This window comes from Anopheles stephensi, chromosome 3, assembly GCF_013141755.1.
Source record: "Anopheles stephensi strain Indian chromosome 3, UCI_ANSTEP_V1.0, whole genome shotgun sequence".
In the NCBI taxonomy this organism is placed as follows: domain Eukaryota; kingdom Metazoa; phylum Arthropoda; class Insecta; order Diptera; family Culicidae; genus Anopheles; species Anopheles stephensi.
In genome coordinates, this window is record NC_050203.1 from 22,655,172 (window position 1) to 22,667,192 (window position 12,021).

The 12,021-nt window shown below is 42.5% G+C and overlaps 1 protein-coding gene across 2 annotated transcripts in view; it reads left to right on the forward strand.

Annotated features, from left to right (window-relative positions):
* The first annotated feature begins 1,852 nt into the window (after window positions 1–1,852).
* Window positions 1,853–12,021, forward strand: part of LOC118509121 (homeotic protein female sterile) — a 59,076-nt gene continuing 48,907 nt past the window's right edge. For both annotated transcript variants that reach the window (XM_036049306.1, XM_036049307.1), the window contains exon 1: window positions 1,853–2,316. The gene's annotated coding sequence lies outside the window, so the exon portion shown is untranslated. The remainder of the gene's footprint in view (window positions 2,317–12,021) is intronic.

A 12,021-nucleotide genomic window follows, 5' to 3' on the forward strand; every position in this document is an offset into this window, starting at 1 on the left:
TGTCCCATACGCTTGCGAGTAGTAGTAGCCGACTTTGAAGGATCCGCCTAGTAATGGAATGTTTTCATTTTTCTTGTTTCTTTTCGAATACGTGCACGATCCACACACTGGCATCACACCAATGGCTTTCACCATTCACACCACCATTCAACATCAAACTCTTCCGCCCTAGGCCAACCATTGTGGCGTTTGTTTTCGTACTAAGCAGCAGCAGCAGCAGCAGCACGGCTTCTACAGCACGGTGGGCATAGGACGAAGCAATAAAGCACCGGACGAGGGGTAGGGGACCGGATTCTACGCCACCACAACCTATCGCGAAATTTCGCCATCTAGCACAAGCACAGGACGACACATCGCTAGCGTGTATACTCCATTATTCGCACTTTAGGCGCAAACATTTAGCCCTCTCCCTCTGTACTGTTGTTCCCTCAAAGCAAAGGACACACTGTTTTCCGTACATCTACGCCGATATATCTGTCTGTGAAACGCCAATAGGCTGTATGCGTCCCCCACTAGAGGGTGTCGGTAGAAATTCGTTAGATTTAGTTTTAGATTCAAGTTGAAGTTTGCGTGCTGTACGTATACTGTTCCGAAGCTCCAGTTCGTTGGTGGTTTGCGTCTAGGGATACCCCGGTGATATCCGGGCTGGTAGGACTTCTACGCTGAAGAATCGTTCGGGAATTCGGATTGAAAATGTAAAATTGCATACTAAAAGGCGAGTGATGAGCCCAACGGCAACCACCACCAGTCGAACTGCGGTAAGGGAAGTAGAGTACGTTCGATCTCCATAATCTCGTGATGTTACATTCGAATGAATTACGTCTAGCAGAAATTGTTAGCTTATCATTACACTTAAATACTTCATTTACAGTGTTTTTCGGTTCATACCGCTAGTGTTGTTTGCGTGTTATGACCCGAGGAACACTGTAATTTTAGTTCTATTGTTGTGTGTTACATCAGATATCGTAAAACTGTGATAAATGTCACTAAAGCACATCTGCAGTAGCAGTAAACGATACAAGCAATATTAAATTTGTTTTTGTGTAAAATTTTTTTTTTTGAATTATATTACTTTCTTATACCCTTCAAAAAAGACTTGTGATCAGATGGTTGCAACGGTTAACGGCACGTCATGAGAATGACACACTGACACCTACTGCTATACATTCATTTTTTAAATTATTTTTTTTTAATTTAATAGCTTTATTACTACCTTGTCAAAAAAATCACTTAAAATTAATCATTCAGCTACGTTTCCACTTAAATTTTTTCCATTTATCTCATTATTCAATCTACAAAACTAGCGGCAACAACAGCCCAAAAGAAAGTAAAATATTAAAAATATAGCAAAACCCTTAATACAATTTCTGGACCTTTTGAGCAATACACACAAAAATTTAGCTAAAGAAAATATCAATTTCCAAAAAAAACATAAAAGCTGTTATTTATTTATCAAACTTTTAAAATATTGAGAACCGTTCCACCCAACGTTCCCTAACTGTCAAAATCGGGCGGGTGTGCTTCTGCGAGAGAGAGAGAGAGAGAATTTTAACAAACCCCTTTCTCAGCACAGCATCCTTCGTGAGAGCAGTGCCGCGTAGCAGCAAGAGCAAACCCTGCCCGGGAACAGCGGGCGTACCTGCGCTGGGGGTATAGTTCATCGCAACCAAAGCTTAGGAGATGCCACTGTGTGTTTGCGTGCCTCATCTGCTCTCTTGCGTTCTCACGCCACTCTCAAGAGCGGCCACTCTCCCGTTCCAACACATCTGCAGCCTACCGTGTTTCTACAGCAACAGCCTCCTTTTTTGTTCTCCACCAGCAGATCCTGGCGTTCGTCGTGATGGAGGCGCCCAGCTTGAAGTACGCAAAGTGGTAGTGTCCGTGACGGATGTGCAAAGGACACGGGCTCGGATTAATCGGTCGGGGTGTGCGTTGTGTGAACCGGAGACGACACCCGGGTGTGCGGTAGCAACCACCCGGAGACGACAAGCAAAGACAATCGGTGTGAAAAATCGGGGTCCTGTCCGTGTTTATGCTAGTTGTGAAATAAAGGTGCGGGAGTGTCTTTCTGGCGTTCGGTTCGCTGTGTGTGCAGTGTCCTTAGGTTGAGCATCGCCGTCGAAAGCAAAAACGGTCCCAGAAAGTGATGGCAGCAGGATTTGTGGCAGTGTAGTTGATTGAAATTCTAAATTATCTTATAAGCAACCGAAAAAAGGTGATTAATCTAAACGTGCGTGTGTATGAGTGTATCAATTTCCCAAGGAATACGCATCATGTCGGTGTAACTGGCTCGGCATCGCTTCGCTGGCGAAGAAGGTAAGTACTTCAATGAATTTATGCGTGCTCTCCCGAGACTTGTGAGCTGTGTGTTAAGCAATTACTAGCAGCAATAAATATGGCACCGTTCTTCATCCGCCCGCAAATGGGGATCATAAGTCACCGGACCTCCAGAAGCTCCAGGAGTTCGGAAACCAGTTACCGAGGGCATAAAGTAGGCGGTGAGGGAAGTTTAAGATTTTCACCACAGCACGCTCACGCTCATCGCCATCATCATTTTCATCCTCCCATGAGGAACACTGGGTGGGAAAGCGATAAAGAGAGAGAGAGCGAGAGTGAGTGAGAGAGAGAGAGAGAGTATGCTGAAAGGAACGACATACACACACACATTTAAAGAGAGAACCGAAAGCTCATCACTACATAACCTTAAACTAACCACAATTTCATCCCTTGCGCTGTTGCTGGAGTTGTTGTGATTCCCTCTTAGGTTCGTGGGGGGGGGGGGTTTCCCAGCAAATAGCAAGGAGCTGCTGAAAAACGGAAAACTACTTTGACGGGTTGACGAGCAACCGGATTCATCGAGTCATTCCGGTAATTAGATTAATATCTTCATTCAGCAAAGTTTTCCGCTTGCGCCAAAGGCACCCAAATGATGATGATGGCGGGCAGCTTGGAAGGGAGGGAGGATAGGAGTAAAAGGGGGGATGAAGGGCAAGACATAAATCAATGTCCTGTTCAAATCGGGGTTTTGCCCAACTTTGTCGATCCCGGTTTCGTTTATCATTGTCCCGTTCTGCTGCATCCCGATATTGTCGTTAGGGTGTGTGTGTGTGTGTGTGTGTGTTTTTCTGCAATCTTTGCAATCTCTCTGCCGCTGCTGCTGTTCTGTTTTGTGGGGTGTTTGGGTGTGGAAAGCTGTTTTTCTCAGGGGAGGGAGGGCGAAAACCTCCATTACATGGTAATTTGCTGAATTTGCATGTATCATTTAGATAAACAGCTTGAAGCCTTCTCCGAAGACAATTAGGGCTACAACAACTGCCTACGAAAGGTGAGAAAATTGAGTTACTTTCAATCATTTAAGTCCACGAAGGATTGTGAAGAAAACAATTATTTGAAGCAATTTTTAAGATTTAGCTTCTCGCGAGGTGTTTAGTGCAGCATGCTTCTATGAGAGACATATTACTAGCTGATCATATATTGTGCTTATGTCGTCTACCATAAAAGTACATCCAATGATCTACCGTTTGACCGTTAAAATAATAAAGCCTAATCTAAGCAAAATTCATACGCTCAAAATTTATACTACTTTAGCTAGTGAATTTTATCCAGTGAAAATAGTCGGTTACGTATGACTTAGCAACTTGTTTGTTGTACGTTTGAATCACGACTGTGAGCCATAGATCACCATGAGCGTTACAGTACAGAATGATTCAGCTTCATTGCATGGAACTGCATTCGTCAGCTGTTTAAAAAGATTTTCAAGGCCCACGTTAGAATTTCGCTAATTTATTTAATTATTTTTTTAAAAACAATCTGACCTATCATAAGAGGCCTTATGAATATTGCCATGCCATCAACATTGGATAAGGGCTTTTTTGGTGGTAAATTTTACAATTTTCTTGTACTTTAAAGATTTTAAGGGTTTCAATATTTCTGTCCCATTTTCATCAAAATATCATCCAGACCATTCGTTCTCTAGAGAGAGGAGCCGAAACGATAGCGAAAGTTCCAAATGGCTGGCACAGTCCTCTTTAGTAGCCCTATTATGATTGATGATTTTGGATGGAACTTTTATGGAATTTACCAGTGAGGATTTATTTTGAATTTTTTTTAGTAATTTTTACTCTATATTTTTCAGTAGAATTTATGAAGAATTGTGAATTAAACCCTTTTATGAAAAAAGTAATTCTTTCATGCGCTTGTTTTTAAAGGCAGCAGGATGTATGTAGGACTGCAAAAGTATTATATTGCTGCCTTAAATTGATTTAGTGGGATTGAATTGATCATAGATTTAATAACTAGAAGAAGCTATATTCCACATCGATCACTTACCATATAATAAAAATTTTCAAATTAAAATTTTCGGGCAAAACTTAGTCAAAGAAGCCGGTACTAGTCTGTCAAGATCTTTTGAGGTTGTAGAGGAACAACCAAAAGGAGTTTGTAATTTGATGTATGTTCATTTTTGCTCTCTGTTTTGTTAGTTTGATTTCATTGTTTTAGTTTGTTATAAGTCAAAATGCTAATTTGTATTTTTTTATATAATTTATTTCTCAATTTATATTTTAAACGAATGACGCATTCGTTAGCTTAGGCAAAGCAAGCAGTAGTTGTTGAATAATAAATACAGGTATGACAGAGCTAAATGTTACTCTATAATTAAATTATCGTTCATTTTCTCAATCTTATTAAAAAACATGTACACAGTTTTAACAACAACAAAAAAAGGGGTGAACTTCTGAGTAGGGCAAAGCTATTTTCGGATATTGCAAACATATTATTCGATGATATTAATAATAATTATAATATGTTTCTTCCTCATAATTCAATTAAACTGTTATATCGCAATTGATGGTGTATTAAGCAGTTGCTTTCCCCTGTTTGATACACCCCAGCACTTATGCAACTCTGGAAGCGAATTGTTCAACAAATTACATGCCACCAGCAACTGGCATCCCACACGCCAGTTTTACGGTGCCACCGGTGCCTGTGGCTGTAGGTTGTGCCTGACCTGCATCATCATCAAAAAGGCAAACAGAAAATACAGCAAATGCAAAAATACAACCAGCACGGTAGCAACCAACAAATGCAGTGCGCGACAATGTTCTCCACCTTCAGCTTCCCACCCCATTCGCGTATCTCATATATTAAATAATAACAAATATTATTAATCACTGTGATCGCGGCCCGATCCGCCACGTGTGGGTGGGTGGATGAGTTTGCTGCACATAAACAATAGCATTACACATCTCCCCGTTCCGTTCCGTTCCACTCTCTGCTGGGTTTCTATTTAAAAAAAAACTAGAAAATTAAAAAAGAAAACTAATTCATCACAATGCATGCTGCTGCCCGACCGACCCATTCATTGTGCATGTCATCCCGGGCTCGATCGTAACCGGAGCATGATGGCGTGCGGCCATAACTGCCATAATGCCAATTATATAAAATATCCATTAAAAATAGACGCAGAAATTGTGGGTCATCTTTTCTTGCCTTTTCTTCTTTTGCCGCTTCTCGGCGTATCAAGATCGAAGTTGAAGCTCGCAAGTGTAAGCGTTATCATTACCATACCACGCGGGTTGGTGTGTGAGAAAAGCTTTTCACACACAAAGCAGAAACACATGTTAACAAACTCGGTCACACGGTGCATCTTATTCGGTTTGTTGGTGTGTGTGTGTGCGTCGAGATCAATTGTTAGGCTATTTTCTAGATTAACGTACGCCTTCTCTCATCCATCCATGCCCCCATCTTCTCGAACTGCGATACGAACCGACCATTTTGATCGGCCATTTTGATTATGATTTTCGGGGTATATCTTGAGAAGGTTGAAGCGGCTTAAGTCTTTTTTTTTCGCGCTATCATCTCAAACATTTTTGCGATCGATTCGCAAAATTTGCGGTGTTACGATGCTTCTGGCGCCAGTGCTCCACTGAGCAACCACAACAAAAAAATGGCAGAACAGGTGGTGTAATCGAGCTGAGCATGTGTGCAAAAAAACAACAAAACCCTAATAAACGAAAAAAGAAGCGTATAATAATTATAATTGCAGCGTGAACACACACACACACATAATTTGCATGTCAGCTATGGATTTGGGAGGAAGGGGAGGCTATAAGAATAGGGGTGGTGTAAAATGGTGGATACAAAAAAATGGCGGCACATCACAAAGATACGCAAATTTTACTGACAATTCAAACAAAAACACACACACACACACAAACACACACACACACATCCATCGATTAAAAAGCGTAAGGATGGAGGAATATTATTTGCAAAACAGTGAAGCACAGTGATTATATGTTATGAAGGCTTGAAAAGTGGTAACTGAAGGAGATTGTGGAGAGTAAGTTGAGGACAGGCCCAACGGTACTGTCCATTGTTGTGAAGCATTTTTGGAGTGGTTGTTGAAGATGGGACAACCATTTTGTCCATTTGCACTCAAAATTCAAATTCAATGATGTCAAAAAGCTAAGGTAAACTCTTCTTTAAACCTTCTAATGCAATGTTCTAACAACCGTTATTCGTTGTGTTTCAGCGTCTATTTATTAAAAAAATCTTAAAATCGATCTTTTGGCGGGTTTATGCTCCTGGAACCGTTAAACAGCGTTTGAAGAGCGTTTTTGCTGCTCTGTGAACAAATCAATTTTCGAATTAATTTCTAATCTTTTGGTACAGTTCTAGCAATGCTTTATACTTTAAAAAAGTGGCCCAAGTCTCATTAGTAGGACTCCTGGTGGGTTGGCCAAGTCATGTGAATGACACATGATGGTTCAATCCATAAGCTTTATTGAGGCCATCTACATAGGACAGAAGATGCGTCCTAGGCCTCAATCTCCGTGAGTGGAATCGAGTACTTTCTGCAGATAGGCCAAGAGAACCTCAGAGAACTTGTATTTATTCAGTAAATCAGAGTTTTTAGAAAAAATAATGCAATTTGACCCTTGGCACCTCGAGTGGTCTTACTCTGACCTCCTAGAGTTTATTTACCCGAGGCTGTTACGTCTCCCCAGCATTCAAGGAGACGCTTCTACGAATGGGATTCGATATTGGTTCCTTAATGTTACTAACTGGCCTTTAACCTAGCCCTCGGTGACTTTATTTGACTGCATTACGCTTCAGTAAGTTATTTACCTTCCATTTTCATATGGACCGAACGTGGCGAATATTCCTCTAATGCCGGTTTCGTTATAAAATAGTAAAACAAATGATACTTGATTTTTCAATTTTATTAATTTTACACTCCTGTTTAACCGCGTTTCGATCAATCGGTTTCCCGACCACAAATCGAATAACTCTCTTTATCGCGCCCCAACCACCCGGCAGCAATTAACCCACATCATCATGCACGGGCATCGCGTGATGTGTTCAGGTGTATCAGAAAGCTCACCACTACCGCAGTGGCCCGATCCCGGTGGGCGCCAGCCAATCGAAAAGGAAACGAAAATTACGTTTTAAGCTTTTACGCGTTCTCCGTTTCTTGTGCGCTGGTATGTTCAATCGACGTCCGCCGGTCTTTCTCGTATCAGCGTTTGTTCGGGTGAGTGCGACGAGGCGTTAATTGAGGCGTTCTTGGCGAGGGCATTTCGATCGTAGAAAAGGCAAAAGGGAGCATCGTAAGGCTTCCGTCTTGACCGATGGGTGGTTGTATCGAACGCGTAGCTCCCCATGTCCGGTACGATAAATTGTGCCGATAAAGTGGTGTAATAGGAGCGGTGTAATTATATCGCAACGATTACGGATTAGGTTTTTTGTGTGCGCTCATCCTGCTATAACCCTATCGGCAATTCGGGCACTTCCCGAGGAAGGTGGTCATGCTGGGCTGACCTCTAGGTGTTTGATTTGGGAATGATCTTAAAAAAGTTGGACCAAATAATAACAGAATGAATGATTCCAAATTTCTTCGAAAATTTTTTTGCAGAACTTAGGCATATCAATATACTTCATGAAACTCAACTTTTTTAACAGAACTTAACGAATTGTATTAAAATATTTTTTTAATTTTCATCTAACCTTTAATTCAGTTTTCCATACCAAAAATGCACCCTCATATCAATCACCTGTTCTACACCAATTCTACCACCATTCCCGGCAGGTTTAGTCTTGGAATAATACCCAAAAAACCATAATTAATATGTGTTGCATTTAGCTCCTGCTTTCCGCGGGAGGATCGAGTGCCGAGAGACCCATAAAACACACGTTCCACTTCCATGGCTCCCGGAAGTCGAACTATAGGCGATAAGAATTATTTAGCCTTCCCTCATCCCTCCTTCTCTTTCTTCCCCCTTTTTTCCACCCTTCGATCACCATTCTAATCGCTCCTCTTTTTTCTGTTTGGGAGGAAAAAGTGAGCGATAGAGCGATTTAATGTTTCTCTAGAGTCTAGTGGGAAGCTACCGATTTCCCTTTTGTGTTAGCCGCAGGGCTGATAATAGGCCGCGTTTTTGCTATGCTCGATTTTTGTGTTTCGATTCATAGAGCACAGCAATCACTCCGCGGAATACGGCACATATGGCTTAGAGAAGAAACAGGGACGAAACATTGGACCGAAACAGAAACCACAGCAGGGCTCTTGATACGGGTTGGACTTGATGTGGCTATCACGTCTATCACCCAGATGGTTGATCACATGCTTCATTCTTTTTTGTTGGGAATACTTTTACTTCTTCTCCTGGTTGTTTTTTCCCTTCTCATCCTGCAGCTGCAATTTCAGATGATACACGTGGGTGATACACGGGTGAATGCAGCGATTGATTGGCCAATCATTATGTGGCCTGGAGGGGGGGGGGGGGGGGGGGGGGGAGTGCTCGATTGCTGGAAGAGACTTCACCTCCTCACTGAGCTTCTCATAGGCTCAATTGCTTATCGGTTATGATGCGCACACAAAACCGTCCCCTTTTAATGGGGCTCAATTAGAAAGTGAGAAGCAAAGGGAACGGGATTGACTAGCAAAACAATAAAATAACCTCAAAAATGATGTAAAAAGTGTTCCAAGTGACCATTTGTTGCAAATGGCATAGAAAAGGAGAATGTTATCATCATAAGGCATCCAATTTTCTTAAAAAATCTTCTCAAGAGGCATTTGAATGTTCCATCTACGAGGTGCAAGTTACTCCAGCGAATAATGTGTATTTTATTGTCCGACGATGGGTGCCGCTTATCGGCTACTTCTAGCCAGCCAGCCCCTTAAAATCGACCCAAGTGCAGGCAGCCAGGCGTACAGGAAACGATGAAAAGTGAAAACACTGCAAACCACCAGCAATGTTAGGCCGCAAAAGGAAAAATCTCATCCTCCAGCTCCATATTGTTCTTCCGTTCTGTACCGGATGGACGCAATTATTCACTTTGCTGGTGCCGGAGCCAGAAAGCTGTAGTTTCGGGAGGGATGCATAAATGAAAACCAGTCTTAAACTAAGCCAATATTGTACGAATGGCTCTCGGCAGTCTCAAACCAATTGATTTTGTTTGTTGAATCTAGATGGGGCTCTGGTGTCGATGAACTGTTGCACCATATAATTTTGGCCTTCGATTATTATTCTTGTACACGAAGGAAATCGTTTTCCGGACTGAATCGTATTCTTTGCTTGTTGAAGATAACTTTCGCATCATCTGCTTGGTTTACTGAATTTATTTTGGGGGTCTATATACATTGGCTTTAATTTTTGAGATACCACTTAAAAAGAAGAGGAAGAAGAGGTTTATACAAAGTAGTAATTGTTTTACTTATTTTGGGCATCTGAAAACCTTGCTCATCACCTTAAAAAATAGATCACAATTCGCTGATTTGTATTGCTATTGTGCGTATTGCATACATTTAGGCGCTCCTGTTTGTCATCAGCAGCCTAGTTGGATTTTCTATCCTTTCGTTTGTCCTTTTGCCTTTGTAGGTATGCAATACGCAGTACAAAACAAGCGATTTCAAATATTTGAACACCGTATAAAGCTATCTATGCGGTTTATATGCGCGGGAGCAGTTCCAAAGCACAATTTAAATATTCCATTATATGACTATAACGTTACAAGGTTGAACCCCTTGATTGATTCAAAAGTTCCAATGTATGGATCGAAATCTTGGCACTTATCGGAAATTGTAAACCAAACAGTGATTTCTATGCTCTATTTAATCTTTGCCAATATTTTGGTGTGATGAAAGTCGTCTAATCTCAAATTGTTAAATTTAAGTTTGCTAACCAACAATATACAGAAACCTCCTAACATTTGGACTAGCTTAAGTCATCATCGTCCTCAGCATTCGGGGAAACCACCCCTCCCCCCACAAGGAAAACATAATTTACCGAAAGTCCTCCAGCCATGATGCCGGCGGAGCACCGAAAGCATCCAACGTCGCGCAGTATAAGAACAAATATCTGATCAAAAAATCATCCTTTTTCATATCCAATGGTTTCAATGGAGCTGGGTCCTTTTTTCTGCTCCAAGCAATCTCTTCAAACATATCAACTCCTGCCAAGCTGCATCAAACCTGGCATGGTAAAGCATTACGTTGCCGTACGAAAATTGAAACTCCACCGCATCGTAAAAAACGGTCAGAGAGCGGAGATTTTTACAAAAAACATCAGCTCAATAGCGTCGGGCCAGAATGTAAAGCGCTGATTGCCGTAAGATGACAGACGCTATTGATTTCCCTCCCCTTTTTGCCACTGTTTCATCTTTTCTTTGTCTACGAAACGACTGCCTGCCAACGCTGATCCTTCTCACCCCCCCGGGCCTTGACTGCGTCAGCCGAGAGTAATGATGATTTTCTTCATGGCTTCTACTCATAATTTGGTGGGATGTTTGGTCGCACAGCTCCATGGGTTTGCCAGAATTTCTGCACGATTTGGAGTTCGTTCTTTTCATCCATCCACGGTCGGTACGATTCGTAAGGGCGTTCCCGTTCACGTGCCGCCCAAGTGAGGGTGCGCCCCAATCTAAAGAGACTAAATTATTTAACACCATTTTTTTCCACCTTATGTGTGTGTCGGTTTGAGACTCGTCTATGCTTCGTCTGGCAGAGGAAAATTTTGCTCGTTGGATTCTCGTCACATGGGGGCTGCTAGAATTTGCATGAATTTTTGTTGAACACCGACCAGACTGTGCGACGGTCCGTTTGTGGGAGAAGGCGGTGGGCAGGCGGACGTAAGGAAGGCGTAACGTGATGCACCAGACCGTATGTAATCGAGTCGTCCGTTGCATCAGCATCGCCCATACAGCCGGAGGGATAGACAGCCGACAGAAGCTGCCACCAGGAACAGCAAGTGCATTGCACCGGAATTACATTGAGCGTGTCGGCAGGCAAAGGACCCAACCGGGGATGGGGGCCTTGTCTGCACTCTTATTAAGGGATGGCAAAAAGAATTCTAATAGCATAAGTTGGTTGCATGAGTGCTGCATACAGCAATGTCGTGCGGATTGCATACTGCCAGGCAACAATTTAATTATCGACAAACCCATGTCTCACAAGGCACACGCTCGTTAGTCTGGGCCTTAGCAAGCTCGTCAGCTGGTGAGGGAGGAATGATAAGGCAGGAAGCAGCCTCTCTTCTTGCACTACAGTTTGTGCGGATGAAGGCATCAACTCTACCAGTAAATCCGGTTTCAACCGGTGAAAGGAAAACTGCACCAATTTCCGTTTCCGGACAGGATTTTCTTCACTCAAGTGAAGAGCTCAGTGTGGAGGGCGGGAGAAAGTGTTCTGCCGGTGACCAGGGGAAGGCTGCAACAGGATTTATTATCCACCGATCCTCACCACCGTTGCATTAATGCTCTCGTGAGTAGCGTCTCATTTCTGCTGCCACCGGTGCGACGACTTTTTCACGACTTTTTATTGCAATAACGCGCCCAAACAACAGCGTATAGCATAACGTCAGGCGTAAAAGCGCTCAGCAAGGCGTTAAGATGAATTGTGCCACCGTTTGTGTCTGTATGTGGGGACTCGTTTTTTTTATTACCAGGATACTAACAAACCTCAAACAATGTTGCCCCTGCTGTATGTAGTTGCATCGGGCGATGAATGCAAAATTGTTG